At 42.2% G+C, this 23,432-nt stretch overlaps 1 long non-coding RNA gene across 1 annotated transcript in view; it reads right to left on the reverse strand.

Annotated features, from left to right (window-relative positions):
• Nucleotides 1-22,647: 22,647 nt before the first annotated feature.
• The window catches only part of LOC108784464, a 20,711-nt gene continuing 19,926 nt past the window's right edge, over nucleotides 22,648-23,432 (reverse strand). The window contains exon 4 of the long non-coding RNA XR_001941070.1: nucleotides 22,648-22,658. This is a non-coding gene — a long non-coding RNA (uncharacterized LOC108784464). The remainder of the gene's footprint in view (nucleotides 22,659-23,432) is intronic.

Consider the following 23,432-nt stretch of genomic DNA (forward strand, 5'->3'; position numbering starts at 1 on the left):
ATGTAATGAAATCAGGGTGGTTTCAGAAAATTTTAAGCCTTCTTTTCTGTTCTTGGATAATCAATGTCTGCCTTGACACATTCAACAGTGATTGGATTAATGTGATTGAGTTACCGGTGTGGCTATAAATGCTGAGGTATATTTTGGACACTCAGAGCTGAAAAAGTCACTTGGATAAGCTGCATAACATCTTCAACATTACAGAAGAAGTCCAGTTGGATGTGACTAACTACTATCAGCTATAATATGGCCTAAAATTAATTTACCTTTAGCCTTGTTGGCCTAGCTCACTAAAGTGTTGTCTGTTGGGCTTTAACATTTATGTTTCAGTTTTTTTGTCTCTTAAAGCTAGAAATATGTACAGTATGAAGAGTACACTGCTACATGTTTCTTCATTTTATTAGAGGTTTATTCTTTGACAGTGATGTCCCTTTGCTTCCTGTGAAAGATGAACATTCCTAAAACAACATCTCTTAATCTTATATTTTCCAAAGTTGGTTCAGCATGTCATTAATACAGGATAATAATAGCTGTATTTTAACTGCAGGCCTCCCTTAATATCTGTAAGCTGTCAGACAGCTAGTGACCAAGGAAATCCTGCCTTGTGTTAATCATTAGTTGTAATAATTTGTGTGCAATCTGTTGCAGATTTTTGGTTGCACAAGAAACCTCATGAATGAACACTGTTGTAAAGTTATTTCATTGCCATAAAAACCAGCTGCCTTCCAACTGTCATCTTCCTATTCAAAACTATAAAATGGTGTTTTTAATTGCTAAAGGTAGTAAGAACATTTGGGGTCCTCTTTGTGCAACAGGCCTAATGAGTCTAACCTAAAAAAACGTGGTGCAGAGGAAAGCGTCTGCTGTCCATACAGAATAGAAGAAGATCTTGTCGTACTCACCAGCACACCGAAATATCCTCGTAGGATCACCAAAAGTTAATTTTATTAAACAATTGTCAAATTAATGTTTTTCCTTTGACAATTGTTCAATAAAATAGATTTTTGGTGATCGTACGAGGATATTTTGGTGTGCTGGCGACATTCTTTGAAATTGCTGTCCATACAGGACTGTTTCCATGATGAAGCAAAGCGATAATTTTGTTTCGCCTGGTGGTCCCTCTGGGAAACATGAGGCAAATTTTCACCTCTTAGTGCAAGATGCATTATAATTGGGAGAGAGTGACATTATGTTGCTCTACGCCCATGGAACAGAGTAGCCCTCTGGGGCACACATTATATTTTGCCCCCTTTACCTCTTTTCCATTTATTTTAGGTGATATCTTTGCCATGAGCAATAAAAGGGTGCTCATCTTCTGGAAGCTATAGGCGCATGCTACTATTTTGTATTTTACAGAACATGCAAACCCTAACTGAATGACATTGAGTTTGCTGAAAGCTGACCTCCAGGTATAACTTTTGATGCATACTTATACTGGTTCCTTACAGCAATCTTCTGGGTCCTGTACTGCCGCTGTGCTGCGCGGCTTCCCTTCTGCCCTAGAAACACAAAGGGTTGCTTGCTTGGTACAGCAGCTATTCAGAGAACAGCCAGTATTTTTATCAGTAAATACAAGGCATTCTCTTATTGGAAGAGGGGCTGTGACATCACAGCTACTGCACCCATAAAATCCATCTTAAAGTTACACTAAACTCAGTAGGTAAACCTTAAAAATGCATTCAAGTACCCTAACTATTAACAAAAATGTAGCTTATTTGTGTAGCCCTGTATGAGTTTTGGGTCACAGAAGGACATTAGTAAATGTCCTCCTGTGATCCAAAAGAGAACTAATGTCAAAAAAGGTTTGGCTATAGTTCTCTTTTGAGTTATTCTCTCCATTCCCATCATGAATTTATTTGCATTGGGTTTTCTTCAATAAATGCTTACAGTCATATTTTTAAATTCTGTACTCAGTCAACCTTTTTTTAACCCCTTCGTGACTGACGACGTACAGTGTACGTCGCCAGCATCGGGGCTGTTTAAACAGACTCCCGGCAACTTTTGCCACCGGGAGTATGTTTAAACTTGTAGAGCCGACTGTCGGCTTTACAACAGAAGCGATCCTGGCGACTTACCTGTCGCCAGATCGCTTCTGCGTCCCGAAGAAGGGGCCGCCCCCCCCCCCCCCCCCCCCCCGCACCGCACTATAGGGTCTTGGCATTCAGAAAATATATAATGTTGGGGGGTTTTACGTCATTTTCAGGCCTAAAATGTGGAATATAACATGGGTGCAAAAAATGAAAAAAGGGCCTCAGTCATGAAGGGGGTTAATAAATTCTGCTAAAGCATGACTAATGCATCCCAGGACACTGACAATTCAACTGCCAATTTAAAGGAACAAGTAGCTGCGAGGGAATACAGATAAGCTGAAAATATGAGGGTTGGGGGATGCCCTTTGAAGAGACAATGTCACTTTGACCATGCAGAGCATAAAAAAAAAACTTCACAGACAGCAAGAAAAAAAGGAAAGGAAAGCTAAGGGATTGTAACTGTGTTTTCTACTCTACCTGAAACTCATTCCTACTGCCTATAAAGTTTAGCATATTCATGTATGTGTTTAAAACAATATTGCACCAACATTTCCATAGACACCAAACATTATTGATTGATAACAATCTCTACCATCCTCTGAGACGTCATTCAATACCAATAGAGTTATAAATACCAGTCTTATCAAAGAATGTGGATGTCCATTGCGTACTGATCTTCAAGTAGTATACTATATTGTAAGATAATACGGCTTCTATTCGACAGTTGTTTCATTTGATATTAAGTACCATGTAGGAGTGTACCCTCACATCAGTGTAAGCCTATTACCAAGACTTTAAGTTATTATCTCCATTCACATCATTGATTTATTGCCTTGGGTTCCCTACAATAAATACTTTTATAGTTATATGATGAAAAAACGTTTTTTTCATTAAAGAGGAAGTAAAGCTTTGCTGTAAACATAAAAAGGGCATCCTAGAGCTTTTAGCCATAATATTCTAGTGTGCACAGCATATTAGCACATTATGGCAGACGTACCTACCAAACTGATCCCACTCCTTTCTGTCTTTCTCTCTCTGGCGCTTCCATTTTCAGCTCGGTTCTCTTCTGGGTTTTGAGACTTCAGACACTTGATTAGCTGCGGCCTAAAGACGTATATCCCTTGTGTGTGTATTGGAGTATATTAATCTCGGCACTGAGCTACACATGCGTGATTCTGAATGGCATTAAGAAGATTTTTTTGACAGAAGAGACTCACACAGTCTCCTCTGTCATAAAAAGACTGTCGATCACCAGTTTTCTTTCTTAGTTTACTTCTGCGTTAATTCTGCCACATCGTGGGTGATGCTTTAAAAAAAAAAAGACCTTGGGGCACTAAAACAGCCAATTTCAGCTGTGGAGGATCAATGAACTGTGAGGGAATGCAGGTAAAGTAAGTATATGAGGGCTGGGGGATACCCTTTGAAGGGACACCGTCACTTTGAACATGCAGGAAATAAAAAAAATCTTCACAGACAGCAAAATAGAGGAAGAAAGTTTTTAACATATAACTATAGCTAAAAACAAATGTTTTGGCATTAGATATACTTAAAATGTGGTCCGCATTCCCACAGTGGGAATTTTATTGCTCTTCCTGTGCTGACTAACTCAGCTTTTCTCAACCTTTTTTCAGTTACCGTACCCTTTAAAAGTATGCAAAATCTTGAGGCACCCTAGTATAAAATGTCACAGATTTTTGCAAAAACACACAAAAAAAGTGGGTTTTTCCCTTCACGTTGAAGTGCCCCATTCAAATCAAGATCCCCCTTCACACAAGAGTCACCCTTTGTATCAGTGGCCCCTCTTCACATCAGGAGCCCCCCTTTTACATTAGAAGCCCCTCTTTCATATCAGAACCCCGCCCCCCTTTATATCAGAGTTCCCTTTTTACATCAGTGACCCCCTTCACCACAGTTTTTATTCCCCCCTTCACATCACAGTCACACTACCACAACATTTAGAGGCACCCCTGAGGAGACCAGGGGGCACACCACGGCACCCTGGTTGAGAAAGCAGGTCTAACTCCTGTCACCTTGATATGTAATGAGGAGCAAACTCAATCCTAGGGACAAAGACAGCAATACAGTTCTTATCCTTCCCCACTCTATTATAAAATGTGTTTTTATTATGTTCTGTGTCCCTGTTGAGGGCATTTCCCCTCACTTCCTGTTTTGTCTGATGCCTAGCAAATAGCTGTGTTGTTTAACACTTATCAAATAGCTGGGAAATAAAAAGGAATCTTCTATACAGGGATAAAGACAGTGACACTTTAATTAGCATACTCACTGCAGTGATACTGATGTTTGGAACAAATTATGTATCTGTTAGTATTTCCTTTACACCTCCCAAAGTAGTTGTAAGCATGTCCTAAAAAGTTTTACATGATGCAATGAGATGTGTCACTCAAGTTTGAGAGCTACCTACTAATTTTGGTTTGAACATCTCATCCCTATATTTCACAATTGAAAAGCATTATCCATAAGTGTTTCCTGCTAGTGTGCTATTTCTTAGTAAATATTATTTCTTTTGACATTTATTTGTTTCCTTGGCTAAATCACTGTCATACCCCATATATTGTCACCCACAAGCTTTTGAAACACCAACAGAAGTTCTCTCTTTTTCTATTTATGTTTAGATGATGCATGTGGATCCTGTTTATATGAGAGGCTCATGGGAACGCGGAGATGTCGCACGTGAAATGCTTAGTTTGGTTACATCACCAAAGGATTTCTACTGCTTGGACGTTTCCAGGACTTGTGTTCAGCCTCCATATTTATCGTATTTGTGGTTATTGTCTTTTTTTATGCAACAGTTTATTTATTAGACACATTTTTAACCAGGTCTTTTTTGTTGTTTTTTGCACACATTTTACAATCCAAATTTTAGACCTGAAAAGTACATCAAACCCCGCAGCAGGGGCTGCGCAGCCCGGGAAACACGACGGGGGTGTTGAGTGGGGGGCGATCAGATTTTTTTTTCATTTTCATTCATTCCATAATTCAGGTTGATGTGTACATTCCATAGTGCATTTTAAAGAAGAATGCCAGAAAATGTGAAAATGTACCCTTGCAGTGGGGCTGCCCCCGCACTTTAAGGATTAACTGCTCATTTAGGTCCAGGGCAGGGGTAGGCAAACCCTCCAGCTGTGGTAAAACTACAAATCCCTGCATCTGCCTCTGGGAGTGATGTCTGTGGCTCTCAGAGCCTTGCAATATCTAATGGAATTTGTAGTTTCATAGCAGCTGGAGGGCCCAGAGTTTGCCTACTCCTGATCGAGGGGCTAAAATAAAGAAAATATACTCACCTGATCCTCTGACCCACTTGGTTGCTAGACCGGTCCCCACAGCCTCTTCTCCCCCAGGCTCCAGCGAACTAAGGATCCGTGACATCATCACGTCTAATGTAGTTGCATTGGGACACCACCTCCATAGCTGAGGGGAAAAGAGGTGAGTGGTCACAGCCACAGGACTGAGGATAAGGTAAATATACTTTATTTTAGCCCCTAGACCAAAAGAGCAGTTAATCCTTGCAGTGCAGGGGTAGCCCCACTGCAAGGGTTAGTGTTTACATTTTCTGGAGTTCTTCTTTAAAGGAACAGAATGCACAACACCTGCATTATTTAAAGGCTCAACGTGCCCAGCTAAATCGGACTGGATCACGTGCTTTGAACTTCTAGTATGATCTTCTAGATAGCTCCAGAGATTGTGATCGTTGTACAATCCAGACACAGATTAAGTCCTGGCCACTGCTTCTCGCTTTTATCAACCCTTGGATATTTGTGCCTGAATTCAGCAAAGGCACTGTAGGGGCAAAGGGATGCAAAAGAAAAGTCCTATAGTGCAGGAAACATTACATTTTAACTTTCTTTTGTTTAAAGTGTATATAGAGCATATAAAGCAGACCATAAACTGTCTACCAAAGCACTAGCATTCTTTTTTTATTGAAATAAAGACATACCACGAGGGTGTCATGATTCAGGAATGCCTAGAGCAGCACAATGTTTAAATAAGCCTTGTCTGTGATGTAATAGGCTATACGGGGAAGTGCAATACTCCCTATAGTATTTCCTTTTATGACCTATACAATTACAGGGATGGGGAATTCAGCCCGTCAATCCTCTGTGCCTTCTACTGTTAAATAAAAATAGGATTCTCTGTTAGGCAGGGCCGTAGATAGTTTTTTTTCCTGGGGGGGTTCAGCTTCCTCAAATTATAAGACTTTATCTAGCAGACACACCAGATTTTGAAAAATATACCAGCCATATCATTCCTTTACCCTGAGCAATACCGATTTTGTTGTTTGACACCATATGGATAAAAAACCTTGTTTTAAAAAGACTTATAATTGTTACATACCAATTCACACAAACCGCTTAGTATACACTTATTGGGATTTTTTTCCCCAAAAACATTTAGCAGAATACATTTTGGCCTAACTTTTGGAAGAAATTTGATTTTATTTGATGTTTTGTATAACAAAAAGAAGAAAATATTTTTTTCCCCACAATTTTTGGTCTTTTTTCATTTATATAGAAAAATAAAATAAACAAAAAAACCCAGCGGCAATCAAATAGCACCAAAATAAAGCTCTATTTGTGTAAAAAATTAGGCGCCTGGGGGCAGGTCTTTCATTAGCGCCCCCCCACAAATCAATCCATAGTTCAATGCTCTAGACCAAATGTACCCGTGCCTTTGTTTTCCCCTCCTGATCCACCTTCAAATCCCGTCATTCTACAGTGCTGTTTTGGTAATTTAGGAGCCACTTCTGGGCTTGCTTCACTTTTCCTGGCAGTGCCCCTTCTAATCTGTCATGGAGGAGAGACTTGAGTGATTTCAAGCCTACACTCCATGGTGGTTCAGGAGGGGTGCTGCCGCACCAAAAGAAGGGAGCATATGAGCGGGTCTAAAGCCACTGATCCACCATGGAGGCCCACCACATAGCAATACATTATACAGTAATGCAGAATACCACCAGCTATAGAGGACTACAAATCCCAGCAATACATTATATAGCAACGCAGAATAATATGAAGCTACACACTCTGTGTTGCTCCACGGTGGTGGCCTGATGTCTCCAGGGTCTCAGGATGGCTGTGTGGAGTCTCAGGCATGCTGTATAGTGTCTAAGGTGGGCTGTGGAGGTATCAGGTGGGCTGTGCAGGGTCTCAGGTGGGCTGTGCGGGGTCTGGGGTGGACTGTGCAGAGTTGCAGGTGGGCTGGGGGTTTACAGGTAGCCTGTGGGGGTTTTAGGTGGGCTGTGCGGAGTCTCAGGGGGCCTGGTGGGAAGGTGGCCTGGTCGGGTCTCAAGTTTGGCTCTGCGGATTATTAATAATGATTTTGTTTTATTTATTTTTTTATTTTTTATCAGTTTTTTTAAGTTGTAATTTCTTTTTTTTAAACTTTTTTTCACTTAACTTTATTGCTATCACACGGGTTAACAAGCTCGAAGGTGACAGGTTCTCTTTATGAGCCTACCCTCCAGTACAGACTCTGGACTTAGAACGCACTGGACTCGGAACTTAGGAACGCACTAGACTTTGGACTTAGAACGTAATTGACTCTGGACATGGGAACACACTGGACTTAGGAATGCAATGGACTCGGGACTTAGGAACGCACTAGACTTGGGACTCGATGCAGACCTATGCAATCCGGGATTACGCATCCCGGGATCTCACGGTCCTGCACAATGCTTTCAATGGGGTGACATCTGCGTGGCAATTGCAGACATTCAGCCGCGATCATGTTCGGAAGCACGGACGGAATCATGGCAGGAAACCGTTAGATTCGCTCGGCGCAATTGGGGTGCCATTACAAAATAATGGCACCCACAGCGCGATCGGTGCACACCTAGGCACGATTGCCGCGCAGTGAGGTATCGCCTAGGTGTGCACCGGCCCTTAGGAGCGCACTAGACTCCGGACTTTGCAACACAGTGGACTTAGGACTAAAAACAGAAGTATACTCACATATACATCCGAAGGGATGCCGGGGATGTCCTACAATGTTTAGAGAAAACAGAAATATGTGCCTCCAAAAACTGATTAGAAGCTCTAAACAGAGCTAATTATGTCTAAACATGGCTAAACCCACTTTAACCTTAATAACGACGTAACAGACATATGTAGTGTCACAGAAGGGGCTTTCTTCCATAGGACTGCATATAAGTGGCATGCATTTGTGCTTGATACTGTGCTCAATCAGGTGCGCCAAGAACGGAGACCGAGCTGTCACCTAACTAACGCTTGAGAGCAGGGGCGTAACTAGAAATCACAGGGCCCCATAGCAACATTTTGTATGGCGCCCCGTGATTGCTAGTTATGCCACTTGCAGAGCCCCAGCGGAGAGTGACCCTGCAGAGCCCGCCATAGACTCTCTATAGTGGGCTCTGCAGGGTCTGAGATCTCTTACCTGTCAGCGCCTCTGTGGTCGCCGGCCCCGACTCCTGTTCCGTCCCCGGGCCCCGCCTCCTGTTCCTTCCCCGGGCCCCGCCTCCTCTGCTATCGATATGCATCGTCTCGACTGAGCCGAAGTGACAGCAGAATCGGGGCTGGCCGTACGCCTTGCAAATGACAGCTGGGCGGAGCCAGCCATGATCACATGGCTGGCTCTGCCCAGTTGTAATGACAGATCAGCATCCCCAAATGACCTGGTGACGCTAAACGGTCATTAAACAATTACAACTGGGCGAGGCAGGCCGTGACATCACAAACGGCTCTGTCCACTTGTTATTCATTGGCAGGGACCTGATAGAAGATAAGCAGGTGTCGGCCAATAGGAAACAGTTAGGCGGAGCTAGCTGTCACTGCTAGCTCTGCCCAATTGGGTTTTTTTTTCTTTTTAAAAGAATCTTTGATTCTTTTTTTAAATTTAATATTTATTTATATTTTTTCAACTTTTTTTTTTTTTAACTCTTTTCATTGATTTGTTATTCTGCTCGGTACCTCTGAGGTGCCGAGCAGAATAGCTGAGCCGAATGGCGCTCGGTGGCATTCGGCTATTCACTCCCTGCGTTCGGCGCCTATGAGAATAGGGGCGAACGGCAGCAAGAGAGCCGCCGGAGCTTCGGCTCAGCCGATCCAGATGTTGGATCGGCTGAGTTAAAGTCCTTGCAAAGCATGTTCGGCTGACCGAAGTGCAGCCAAAGGCAGCAGATGTATGGCTGATTTCAGCCGATGTGCGGCTGAAATCAGTCATACAAGCCAGAAGTGAATAGCCGAGCGTTGTTCGGCTCACTTCACTTCGGCTGGGTTATTCACTCAGCTGCCTTTGCCAGCTTTGTGAATAACCCCCTAAGTAGTTGTAAAGATATGTACAGTTTTACTAACACATGCCAAAGTTGTAAAACTGGGTCCAGGAGTTAACATTTCTTTTACCTTTTGTCATTAAGGGGTACATCTAAATGCAGGAAAAAGTGATCTGGGAAACATAAAGTTTGTTCATATATTTCTTCCTCTGTGTGAATGTAGCCTTAGTGTTAGCAACTGTACATGCAGTTTATTTGTTGCAGAGACCATGGAAAAAAAGTGCAAAGTCTAAAACACGTCACTCATTTTTATTAAATTTCAACCTGAAAATACCAATCAGTCATGAAGAAGAGAGGCACTTGCATAGTTTTATTACCATTTATTATACTTTGCAAGGGTGATGTTGTGTCTCTCTCCTATCCCGATTAAGCCCAGCCTGACCCACCTACCAAGGGTGAACACTAACCCTGCATGATTCAACTACACTCGTTTTATGTGATCACTGCCACCATGGTAACAGTCAAACAGTGTGGAACAATCCCTCCAACGAAATTCTCAATACTCAGCTCCTCGGCTGCTCTTTTACCTTTCTGAGATATCTTACCTGACAGTTAAACAGTTTCCTAGCCAGAGTTCAGAGGAGTTCAGAGACAGAGCATTTTGTTCTTTATAGAGCAGGTCATTTCAGATCAATTTCAGATCTGTAAATGTACATCCAATTTATTCCCATAATTCACTAAAAACCTTTTTTAATTGCAAAACTTGCATTGAGCATGAACCTCACTAGCCTCTGCTTTTATATACAATAGGCAATTCAAAATGGAAAATCCTTTTATAGGCTGTACTGGAACACACAGAGGGGGATTTATCAAAACTGGAGCAGGCAAAATCTGGAGCAGTTGCCCAGGGCAACCAATCAGCTTCTCTCTTCAGTTTATTCAGATAAGATTTGAAAATGATAGAGAGAAGCTGACTGGTTGCCATGCAGAGCTGCTCCAGATTTTGTCTGCTTCAGTTTTGATAAATTCACTTCAGAATGTTCACAGCATGTACTGTAGCAATCTTAACCTTTAGGAAATGTCTGTGACACACGTTGTCATGCCAGACAGGAATGTAACAGAGTTTAAAATATGGTAAACTTCTTTAAAAATGCAATAAGTTCTTTAAATTCTGTTTTAGAACATTTAGGGATTCAAGGCAAAGGAAAAGTATTGGGAGAGTAAAATATAATCTTCCCAATACTTGTGGGACACAAAAGTTGTCACACTCTGCTTCTACCGAGAGCTGAGCGATTTAACCGCTGATCGCTTAGCTAACACCTGTAGAGGACAGTGACTGTCACTCCTCACTCCCCGCAGAGATTCCCCCTACCCTCTCTGTTTCTCCAAAATTCTGCTTACTTTTATTAATGCTACTCCTATGAGCTCCCTGTCTCCATGAATGCACGGCCCCAGCTCCTCATACATGAGCACTTGGCCAAGAGAACTTGACTTAACTGCACATGCGCAGTACGCTTCCTCTCTGACTTGCAGAATGCTTAGTTCATTTGCTGCTGTGAAAAAAAGCTAACTGCGCATGTGCAATTAGCAAGCCGAGTTTTCCTAACCAAGTGCAATGCCTTAGAAAATGTAGCATCCTTGGAGCATTTGAGGTGTGTTGCAGACATTCAAAACTGAACAGGAATCTTGATGCAATGCACTTAAAACACGCAATAATGCCTGTTCAACGCATCGGTGTGTGATTAGACCCTGAAAGTTAAGGATATGCACATCCTGTTGTTGGACATTGTCCATATACTGACTCAGGTAACAATGTCTGAGTGAAATGATTGCAAATGATCAATACTAAAGTAGTTGTAAAGCCTTAACTCAGCAAACAGGCCAATGTAATTTAATGGATTTCTATGCGGGTTGCAATGTGAAAATGCAGAAGCAAGGGAAGGCAGAAGCAGGTCAAAGACTGGCCAGGTCAGCATAGGCAAGAAAACGAAGACGGGTTAAGGGTCAAGCTGGGCGAGCAATGCATAAGCAGAGAAAAGCAGGTCTAAAGGCAAGCCGGGTCAATAACGGGAAGGCAGTGTATAAAAAGGACCAAAGGCAGGCCCAGTCAGCAATGCATAAGCAGACCTATATAAGAGGTTTGGGTTTAGGTTACTGGTTAATAGCTGAAGACCAGCCAGTACATTTTTTGCACAGCTTTGCTCCTTTAATAGACCTTCGGATGCCAAGGCCGGAAATTGGCATGTGTGCACCTGCATGCCTATGCTTGCAATGATCCTTGACTTTCAACTGCGTGCCAAAGCATGCACATGCGCATATCATCTTCTGCTACCATCTTCTGCTGCCATCCTGAACTCCTGTCTGTCCAAAACCTCCTTTGAGTTGCCAGATTACCTTATCATTGGCCTAATCTGAAAACCTAAACATCACATTTTCCAATTTGCTAGTGCTTGGTGGAGGTCACTCATGTAGGGATTCCACAGATATGGACATCAATAGGCTACACAGCGGGAGCTGCTGTTCCAAAACAGGATGGGAAGCCTCAACGATCAAGTAAAATTAAACAAAGAACAGCGCCTTCTTCTCGTGAAATACTGTTTTATTTGTCCATATAAACACGTAATAAATTAATACTCACAAACGGTATCTGTAACATGAGCATTCAAACAACCACCAAAACTTGGGGGAAATCCGTCGACCTGTGAAGGGACTGTTGAACCACCAGAATGTGGGCTGAAGCAATCTACATGAGCCTTGCTGATGCATTTCCAGGGTAAAACCCTTTCATCAGAGCAAATGGTAAATATGACAGCCTTTTGCTGCCACCACTAAATCATAACACCCTGCTCTTTGATTGCTTACCCACAGGGCAGGGCTGTGTGACTCGGAATTGCTCCCAGTTGGCCAATCAGATAACATTCCACTCATGTTGGCACAAACTTTGTCAAAGGGATGTATGGGGACACTCGGTCTGTGAAGCGCCGCTAGGCGGAAGTGGCGTCACCACCGCAGGATGTGACACAGCGGAAATGACGCAGGGCTACCCAGGCGTTTTCTTTTCCTTTTCTAAATATCGTTTTCACATAAATGACATTAAAAGTCTGTGTTTGCTTGCAGCTATGTTTTTTTTGTGTAAGTTAGGCTTTCAATTTCTGTTTGTAATCTATAGGTATAGAAACAGTGCCCTCTTGTGTATGCTGTCTCTATATATGTGTATATACATTGAATTATGTCTACTGTATAGACTTTTTTAGATATATTAAAAATATTATTTACCATAAATATTGTAGCTATTATTTTTAAATAACATGTTGTGTAAAACACTTTTAAGAGATGGGCAATGTAAGTTTGCTACAGGAAATGTTCTAAGGCTCTTTGCTGAAATTTCTTGGGTGTTAATAAGAAGCCAAAGAATGTAGAACATTTTTGTCAGACTTTCAAATTAAGTAATGCTGTGTCACAGGAAAGCCCAACGGGCATAAGCATACCCTGTGACTTATTCCAGGGCATTGAACGTGCTTACTTACGTACTAAATATGTAATCTGTAATTTTTATGCTTGTTGTCCTCACCTTGTTAATTGTAGTAAATACTCAAGATGCATATAGACATTAGATGATAGTCCCTCAATCAGTTCGCTTTCAGACAGATTGTACAATAGTCTAAAGCTAAGTTAAAAGCGAATATAAACTGGATAGGTGAAAACAACTTGTCTGATAGCTTTTGTCTTCCCCAAGTAAGCTGCCTCAGGGGGCTGGTAGCCCTCCTTCTCTGCACCCTTGCATGAGCTAAACACCATTCTGCTTGAATTTCAAATCCTGTCTAATTATTTATGGCCCCCAATCACCATAATGAGCGCCATATTGGGTTTCTGCCCATGTGAAATAACTCAAATAGGGATGACACAGTGATACCAAGGCATCTCCTGGGACACAACATCATTGTGAATGAGGTCCAAGATGCGGGACTGTCCCAACAAAGATAGTTGGAGCCTATACATGCAGAGGAAGCATAAAGGGTCCATTAACACGACTATACTACACATATAAAGTACTCCCGCACATTGTTTAGGTAAAAAAAAATGTAGTGGCATTGCTATAACGCTGAAAATATAAGATAGCAACGATTTTTTTTAAAAAATAAATTATTTTATTAAGCAGAACAAGTACAAATCACTAAGAGCCCATACTAGCTTGTAACCAACATTCAGGTGGTGGAAGCAGCCACCAGAAACACACATGTGAGACAGATACGCATTGGCATAGATACAATAGATTGTTTAACAGGGGCAGTTGACAGTGGACACCACTATCCCCGCCGACCGCCTCGCAGTCGGGTATGTGCCGAAGTGCTAGAAAGTGCTGATGGTTATAATTCTATATCCAATGCATCCACCGTGTTGTCTTACAGACTATATGCTCACAGTCTATCAAACTGGGTTGGCAGGGCCTTCCAGGCCACCCGCCAGCACCAAAAACTGATCAAATCAGAAAACATAAAATAGGAAATGCACAAGGGGAGAGTAGAAGGGATGAAGAGGGGGTAAAGAAAAGGAGAGGGAGGGCAAAGAGAGAAGCACCTTCTCTGAGTGCTCACCCCAAGAAGCCCGCATACTCCTGAGAAGCAGCAAACTCGTCCCAACAATACCACGTATTACAGAACCAGGCCACCGAACCCTTGATGGAGATGGTAAGGTCTTCCATACGTCTGATATCATTAATCTTACTAAACCAGAGCTAGATGGTGGAAGGAGAATCCTGCTTCCACAGGGCAGGGATACATGCTCGTGCCGCATTGACCAAGTGGATGATAACTGAATTTTTGTATCCCTTCAGGGGACGGGAGTTGTGGTGGAGAAGAAAAAAGAGGGAGATTTAGGTATCTGGAGATCCGAAAATTTCTGCGTGATGTTCCGAACTTAAATCCAAAACGACTGCAGGGACGGGTAGGACCCGAAAATGTGTAGCATGCCGGCGGGGAGGAGCTGCATCGCCAACAACAGTCACTAGCATCCGGGAAAATTTGTCGTAGCTTCTGAGGGGTGCGGTACCATCGGGTCAGGTTTTGTATCCTGATTCTTGATATCTATTGCAAATGGATGACTTCAAAGACAGCAGTAGTAATTTAGATTTCTCTTAGGGCGAGAAGGAAACCTCCAGATCCCGTTCCCATCCATCGAGGAACAGCAAGGGCATGCCGACATCAGAAGCAAGTAAAAACTGATAACAGAGGGAAAGGGTTTTAGATAAGGTACCTGTAGAGACACATTCCCTCTCAAAGCTCGTGAGTGGCCGGGCCATGGAAACTGGACCAGGTAAGGAAGGCAGAAAGTGGGCTAGTTGGTAGTGGCTCCAAAACCCCAACGGTGCCAAGATGGTGTCGTCGATCATCTCAGATACCATTTGGGCCCCCGGAGAAAGTGCGAGGCCCTAAACTGTCTGCTTTCACCCAGTAGTAGAAACGCAGGATCTTGTAGTCCAGGGGTGAAATTGGGGGAGTCTATTACTGGGAGAAGCGGGGAGGGAGAAAGGTGTTTAGGGTCAAAGAGTAGGCATTCCATGTTGGTCCTAGCGTCGGGTGTGAGCGAAGTGCCAGAGGAATTTTGTGGCACCAAGGAAGTGCCCTGAGAGGGAGCAAGGAAAAAGACTGTTCCAAGGACACCCACGGTTTTTGGGTAGCATGATGACACCAATCCAAAATCCGAGCCAAATGAGCAACCTCATAGTAGTAACATAAATCAGGGAGCGCCAAACCCCCACAGCGTTTGGGAAGGCACAGGATGGAATGTCTCAGTCGGGCCGGCTTAGAGCCCCACACGAATTTTAAGATCAGAGATTGGACAGGCGTAAAAAATCCTCTGGGAATCGAGACGGGGAGCTCTTGCATGGGCTGTAGCAGTCTGGGTAGGACATTCTGCTTAATGACATTACACCTACCCATCCACGAGAATGCCAGGCGTGACCAGTCTTGGAGATCCACCTTTAACCTGTGTAGTAGGGGGAGGAAATTCAAAGAATAGGTGTCAGCCAAGTCGCTCGGGAGCTGAATGCCCAAATACTTAAGGGAGGTCGTGGACCACGAAAACGGGAAATTGCTACGAAGGCTCTGTACAAGAGAGGTAGGTAAGGTGAGGTTCAGGGCCTCTGATTTTTGGCCATTGACAGCAAAGATTTTTAGTGTATGTTCGTTAGTTGTAATTTTGCATACCTTCAATTTTCGCTGTTTTGCAAAAATGCCCAATTTAACATTTTTATATATCTGTCATTTATTTACAGTTCTATTTTTTGTATTTAAATTGATTTTTTGGGGATAATGTTCCTGTTGTGTACACTAATAATTTTTATTTTTTTATTTAAAACAATAACATCAATCAAAGGCCAGGATCACAACTGTCATACATAATGCATGCACGTTATGTTAAGACATCATTATTTTGAATGCACTGCCAACATACTCCAGAGTTGCCCAAACTGCACATTACCATTTTGGCCACTGCACTTTACCAGAATGGTGTGTTGCTTTCAAAATTAACACACTAATGCATGCTTGGTATGCCAGTGCACATTGCAGTAACCTTTATATGTGATTTCAGCCAAAATCTCTGATTCAGAGTGACTTTATATCCAATGAAATGAAAAAAACATGAATAAAGTAGTAAGGAAAAAATGCCTCAAAATGTTCGGAGCCTGATAATATAAATACATATCAGATCAACTGTATATACAAGGTCTGTCCGAAAAAAAAGTCCAGTCATTCCTACGAGGACAGTTTGCGCGACATTGATTTAACTTGGCAGCCAAGGAGAGTGGACTGGGATGGCACAAATGCTTTAAAGATGATCGAAAATCTGTTGAAAGTGATCCTCATTCTGGAAGGCCTGCAACAAGCAGAACACCTGAGAATGTTGAATGTATACAGGCTGTAATCAACAAAGATCGGCGACTGACAGTGCGAGAACTGGAAGCTGATCTGGGGATTCCAAAAACTACCGTCCCTGAGATTTTGATGCATGATCTTGCCATGAAACATGTCATGTCAAACTTCGTTCCACAGCTTCTACTACCAGAGCAGAAGGAATATCGTGCTGTACTTGCTAATTACTTGCTTCAAACCGCTACCAATGAACCAATTGTCCTCAAAAAGGTCATAACCGGAGATGAATTGTGGGTCTATGATCCAGAAACGAAGGCTCAGTCATGAGCAGAAGTGACAATAAAGATAAGATAAGGCCATATAAAAAACATAAACAAAATCAAAATCAAACTCAACTTAGGCACCAATAAAATGCATAGTTTAGTATGGTAGTTAAAAGTGGCATAAGGCCTTTCTGATTGCCAACGTTTCAGGTCTATTATTAAGTGCAGTGAAAACATCTCAGGTGACCTCCAAGGCTCCTAGTGTGTGACACAGTTGAGCCTTTAAGTACTAGGTCGTAAAGATAAATGGAAACATTATTTGGGACAATTCGGAACTCTCAAATGTGGCAGTAGCGAAGTATCGCCATCGCCTGAAAAATGTTTTTAGTTCAGTATTTAGTTCCGCATCCATCCTTTCCCTATTAAATAACACTTTAAGTTCTCCCACAACCTCTGACAACTGGGGTGCCGACGGAGCATTCCATGAACGCATTATGTATCTCCTGGCTGCCAGCAAGCAGATGTGTATCCAATCTGAGCCTGCTTAAGAAGCAGCAGAATAGTCTGTAGTGGATACAACAATCTGGCAAAACTAATCATTTTCAAAAGATTTATCCTCCCAAAGAGCGATAAGGGAAGGTCTTTCCATGTGCACAGTTCTTTTACAATACTGGATATAAGAGGAGGGAAGTTGAGAGTATATAGAGAGGATGGAGTCTTACCGATTTTAATTCCCAGGTAGGTGATGTTCCGCTGTGCCAGCGTCAGAGAGGTGCACCTGTCCAAAGCTGCAGTTGGCTCAGTCATTCTAATGGAAGTTGCCTGGTTCTTCATGCTCGAAGAAGCACAGCAAAGGCGCAGCAAGATCAAGATAATGTGAACTGTGTTTTTTGATTGGGACGGTGTCCTTCATGAGCACACTCCTCCAGGCCAAATAATTAATAAGGAGTACTACCTCAATGTTCTTTGTCGGTTGAGAGATGAAATGCAATGAAAACAGACAAAACTATGGGCAACTGGTGATAGGCAGCTTCATCATGATAGCGCATGAATGAGAGCGCAAAGTAAAACAAAAAAAGCAGAGCGTGTTTTCGCTGTAAAAAGACTGGACACCTGAAAAAGGACTGTTCAATCTAAAAAGCCGAGCAGAGAAAGCAAGAGGCACCTACAAGAGAAAGAGCTAAGGCAGCTACAAAGGAAACTGCAGGCACATCATGAAGTGCTACTTTTAAAGTGACTTAGAACAGTATACCACACGGATGGTGTATTGACTCAGGTGCAATAAATCATATGAGTAGTGATGAGACCTTCTTTACAGAAATTGATTTCCGTGCAAAGGGCAAAGTCTACCTAGCAAACGTTAAAAGTATTACTACAGAAGGTAATGGTCAAGGATTCTTGAACTGCATCACAGTCAAGGGGACAAGCAGAGTATCCTTGTGAAAAAAGTACTGTATGTTTCAGGCCTAGAAGGAAGCCTTCTATCAGTGAAAACCCTTGCTAATAACTGTCTCACATTTCAATTCAGAGGTGAAGAATGTACAATCCGAAACAATAGGCAAATCCTCGCAAAAGGAAAATTGGATGAACACCTGTACAGACTCATCACCGCAGGTGAACAGGTCAAGACAGCCACTTATAATCCACACAACACATGTATCCACCTATGGCAGAGACGACTAGGGCACCGAAATCCAGAAGCCATAAAAGACATTATAAAGAGAGGCTTATCAGAAGATATAACCGTCTTGCCCTGCCAAATGCTCATGAAATGCTGTATAGAAGGAAAAGCCACATGTACCCCACTTCCACATACCACTCAAAGAAAGACCACCCACCCCATGGAGCTCATACACAGTGATGTGTGCATTCCAATGAAAGCTCCCACATTAGGCGGGAACAGATACCTACTGACTTTCATTGATGATTATTCCAGGTACACAACAACTTATCTGATGAAGCACAAGAACGAAACATCAGAAAAACTTCAAGAGTTTGCAACCATGTCCAGCAATAAATCCAAACAGAAACCAGGAATTGTAAGCACCTGCAACGGAGGGGAATACATCAGTAAGAAAGTGGAATAACATCTGAAGAAACAAGGTATAGTACACCAGACCACCACACCATACACTCCTGAACAAAATGGTGTAGTAGAACCAAACAATTGCACTCTTATAGAAATAGCCAGAACCATGCCGTCAGACGCCAACCTACCTAAGACGTACTGGAGAGAAACAGTCATGACTGCAACATACCTACAGAACAGACTACCTTCAAAAGCTGTTGAAAGCACCCCATTTGAAAGCCTCGCCTAGGGCATATTAGAACAAGGTTTTAATCATCGAATATCGGCTTTCGATTAGTTGGCCCTATTAATGACTCCACACACGCTGCATGCCGCACCTCCCCGCCTCGCGCTTGCCGCTGCTAAACCCGCCCGCCTGCATCCACGCACCACACGCCCCACCTCCTCCCCAGTAAGAAGTCCATTACTGGAGCCATTTTTTTATCCCGATTAACCGGTTAATAGAACTCAATAATCGGCTAACTAATCGACTTTGAAAATAATCGTTAGCTGCAGCTCTAGATAAATGGTCACCCTACACCAGGGATCCCCCACTAACCACCAGGGATCACCCACTAACCACCAGGGAGACTCCACTGGCCACCACAGAGCCCCTCACTAACCACCAGGGAGCCCCCACTGGTCACAGTAGAGCCCCCACTACCCACCTGGGAGCTACCCCACAGCCACCACTAATTATTAGGGAGCCCCCACTGGCCACCACAGATCCCGCACTAACCAGCAGAGAGCCCGCACTGACCACCTGACAGTCCGCATTGGCCACCTGAGAGCCTAATTGGTATTCTGCAATGCTGTACAATGTATTTCAGCCTAATTGGTATTCTGCAATGCTGTACAATGTATTTCTGATATTTATAGTCCTCCATAGCTGGTGGTATTATTCTACATTGTTGTATAATGTGCTGAGATTTGTAGTCCCTCTACAGCTTGGAGTTAGTGGCAGAACTACCAGGGTCGCAGCAGTCGTACACGCGCACAGTACTGATGAGGCATCCCTCCAATACCATTGTGCTTTAATTTTCCTCAACCGATAAATTTCTCTACCGCGTCTCTTCCAGGTGCGCATGTCCTGAAGAAAGGGGGGTCATGAAAACAGCTGATTCGCATGACTCGGCCCCACTGGAAGTGACACAGTCGAGAAAATGTATAGGGTTGAGAAAAATTATAGAACACTGACTTTGACACTGTCCGGCCCCTCCCACTATCCTCCCACAGCTCACAGCCCAGAAGCATGGACTGCCAGCGGCGGTCTACAGTGGGCGAGAGTGTCTAAGTAGTGGACATGGAGCGAGTAAGGCCAGAACCATGTAGGGAGCCCTGTGGGAGGAGAGCACTATCCCCCAGCCAGTCGTCCCTTTCACGGACTTACTAGGAGTCCTCACTTAACCCGACCATTCACACTACCGTTACATGGATGGCAAAAGTGGCAGACAGAGGCGGGGAGAAGGCGGGGAAGAGGCAGAGTGGGAGGGGGACCAAGTTGCTGCACCATGGGCCTCTGGGTTGTACTTGCCCCCTGGGCTAAAAGTTGCCAGTCAGCCCCTGATCCACTCAGGCAACAGAGGGAATACCACCCTGTAAGCTGTCATGTACTGCTAAGACACAATCAGAAAGGAACAACCCCAGAACCAAGCACATCGATGTGAAGTATCATCTGCTAAGGGGCACTCAAGAGAAAACTATTATCGACATGCAATATTGCTCATCAGAAGAAGAAAAAAAGCCGGCATACGATCGAGATCTCTCGATTTATAGCAGCTGTCAGAATGCCGGCAAGAGCCGTGAATGCGGCTCTGCTTTCACTCTCAGGCACCCGATTCCTGAACGGGATCGCGTGTCTGAAAAATGTTAACTCTTTCAACTTTGTATGTGACGAGTCATTTGGGCCCTTTGTGGCGGGACATACAGTGTATGTCACCCATCACGAAGGGGTTAAATTGTAAACAGCCAGCGATGACTGTTTACATACAAGCAGTCCGGTGACTGTAGAGCCATAACACATTATTTAAAAAAACACAAAAACATTTTAAAGTCCCCCGCCCCCACATACACACATAAACATGTGCCTACGTGCAAAAACTACGATTACATTGATCATGCATCAGAGTGAGGGCAATAATTCTAAGGCCATCAGTCACTGTAAACACTAAACTGATGAGAGATAAAAGTTTTTAAAGTGTCGCCTATGGCCAATTTTGGGTATGGTGGGGGTTTTTTTGCAATTTTAAGGGTGCACACAATTGTAAAGCTTGACATGTTTGGTATCTTTTACCCGACGTGACCCCATCTTTTATATTTTACCAAACATTTGTGTAAGAATAAATGTTTTTAACGTAACATAGGGAAAACAGTTGTTTTCTTTCTTGAAATTTTCGGTACTTTTTTTCATCATATAGTAAAAAATAAAAAACCTCGGTGAATAAATACTATCAAAAGAAAGCTCTATCTGTCCCCAAAAAATTGTATACAATTCATTTCAGTACAGTTTTGCATAGCTGAAAATTGCACGGCTGAAACAAAATATACAGCCGAATCTTAATAAAAGGAATACCTGTTCCATAGACAACTGTCTAAGATGCCTTACTTTCTTACCTTGAGAAGCAAAAAATAAACTGGTAGTGGTTTTAACCCTTCGCTACTTTATCCAAAACTAAAATAAATGTTGGCTATACATACACTGTAAGTAATAAAAATGGTGATAATTTAGGGCTAGCTAGGGATATTCCAGGTTTAAAGTACAACTAAAGGCTCCTGTATGACAGTCTAAACAATGACCAAATCCAGACACTGTGATATACAAGCTTCAAAAATTGTACATATACAAATCCTTTACTTTCCTTAATTAAACCAAATCCTCCTTCATTTGCACCTCCCATATGTTGCCGCTCACAGTGGGAGGGTTTCAGCAACAGAGAAAGTTCTGTCAATCCAGAAAGCAGCGGGCAGAACTAGGTGTGGTCAGGTGCTGATTGACAAGCTATAACACTGATAACCACACCCCCTGTAACATTTTTCCATCCCTCTGTAGTACAAGCAGACACAACCTACATCAAATTGACAACTCTGTTCTAAATTCAGAAGCAGTGCAACATTGTTGCCATACCACCACAGGAAGCTGCATTAGGTGGATTTCACTGGCTGGCTCAACAGGTATTTGTGGGATTTTGCAGGGGAAATAAGAGAAAACTGTAAGTGCAGATGGTAATAATAATTAGGTGATGCACCACATACAGTATTTCTTAATGGCAGGCCATAGTTTCAGACAATGGTTTTACACCATTTTAAAATAATTAATACATTGATAAAACAATGGGTGCCAGTTCTTCCACCAAACATCACCAGAAAAACATGTGGACCCAGAGATTTAGAGTGAGAAAATGGTTTGATTGCATTTAAGTATAGCTAGCTAAATCCAAAACAATTGTAATTTGGCTAGATTGATAAGGGGTTAGAACCCCTGTATGGCTTTTATTGCATTCTGTGTGCCTATTAAGGAGATTCTTCCTCTTTATTTTTCCTGAATACCATTGTCTAATGAAGGCAAATCTCCCCGTGGGACACTTGTAGCAAAAACAAAATCGCCTAGCACACATTTTAACTATTCATATCCAAATTTTTCAAATGTTTTGACCTTTTGATATAATTTAAATCAGAGTAATCTCGGCATTAACAGATTCCAATTGCAGGCAGTGAAATGCTCCCTTTATTCCAGAATATAAGTATTATTTTTTTTTATATTATTATTACATTTTTCATCCATTCCATATATGCGAACAGTAACAAAACAATGTATTACAACATTCTAATAGTTTGAGAACAGACCATTTTTTAAAAATAAATCGCTGCTTGTGCTTTCATATTAATGAGTAATAAGCTATGTCAAAGCACTTTATAATTAGCCAGACTAAAGATCAAAGAGCGGAGAATGGTTTAAATTGCTAGACACATTTAAGGCTTTGTAATGCATCCTCCCACTACCTTCTTCTGTAACTTATCTCAAAGATTTCACTTTGAAAGATATATGTGCTTCTTAATGCTCTCTGCCCTTTAACCCTTGGTTTAGGGCGGAATAGATGAAGGACTTCTTATATCCTATGATGTTGTCCTATGATAGTGGTAGGAGTCACAGCTCGAAGCCGTTCCTCCCATGCAACATTTTGTCTGTCTTCTTTATTCTCATGATAATCATAGCAGTATCTTGTATCTTCTATCACCATAATACAATATGTACAGTGGCGTCGCTACAGGGGGGCAAGGCTGGCTATTGCACCCGCCCACTGCCTGCTGTCAATCAACAGAGGTGGACCTGATAGAAAACTTCAGGTTCCTCCTCTGCTGATTGACAGCAGGCAGTGGGTGCAGCCAGCCTGTTTTTGGCTATTGCAATTTGAAATATCCAATAGCAGGCTGGCTATTGCTCCCAGCAATGAAGTAAAAAAGTTAAAAAAATTAAATAAACAAAAATGTAAAAAAAAGTAAAAAAAATTAAGTTAAATTAATAAGTAAAAGATATGTTAAAAAAATAAAATAAATAAAGTTAAATAAATAAAAAGTAAAAATGTAAAATTAAAGTTAAATAAATAAAAAATACAAAAATGAAGTTAAAGAAATAAAAAGTAAAAATGTAAAAAAAATAAAAAGTTTAAAAGAATAAAAAGTTAAATACACTAAAATTAAAAATCCCCCATAAAATTAAAGGCCCCAGCCCCTGCGAACACATGTATTAAAAAAAAACAAAAAAAAACATAAACATAAAATAAAATAATTTTTTTTTAATACTCACCTGATCCCTGGATCCACGACAAGTGCTGCCTCCCGTCTCCCATGCTGTCAGAAGCTGCATATAGCGTGTGCTGGTTACTACTTAAACTGGCGCACTGTGTGCAACTTCTGAGAAGATACACTATTAGCGTAGCGGGAGTTAGGCAAAATCTG

Source organism: Nanorana parkeri, unplaced genomic scaffold, assembly GCF_000935625.1.
Source record: "Nanorana parkeri isolate BGI_ZX_2015 unplaced genomic scaffold, ASM93562v1 scaffold115, whole genome shotgun sequence".
Taxonomy (NCBI): domain Eukaryota; kingdom Metazoa; phylum Chordata; class Amphibia; order Anura; family Dicroglossidae; genus Nanorana; species Nanorana parkeri.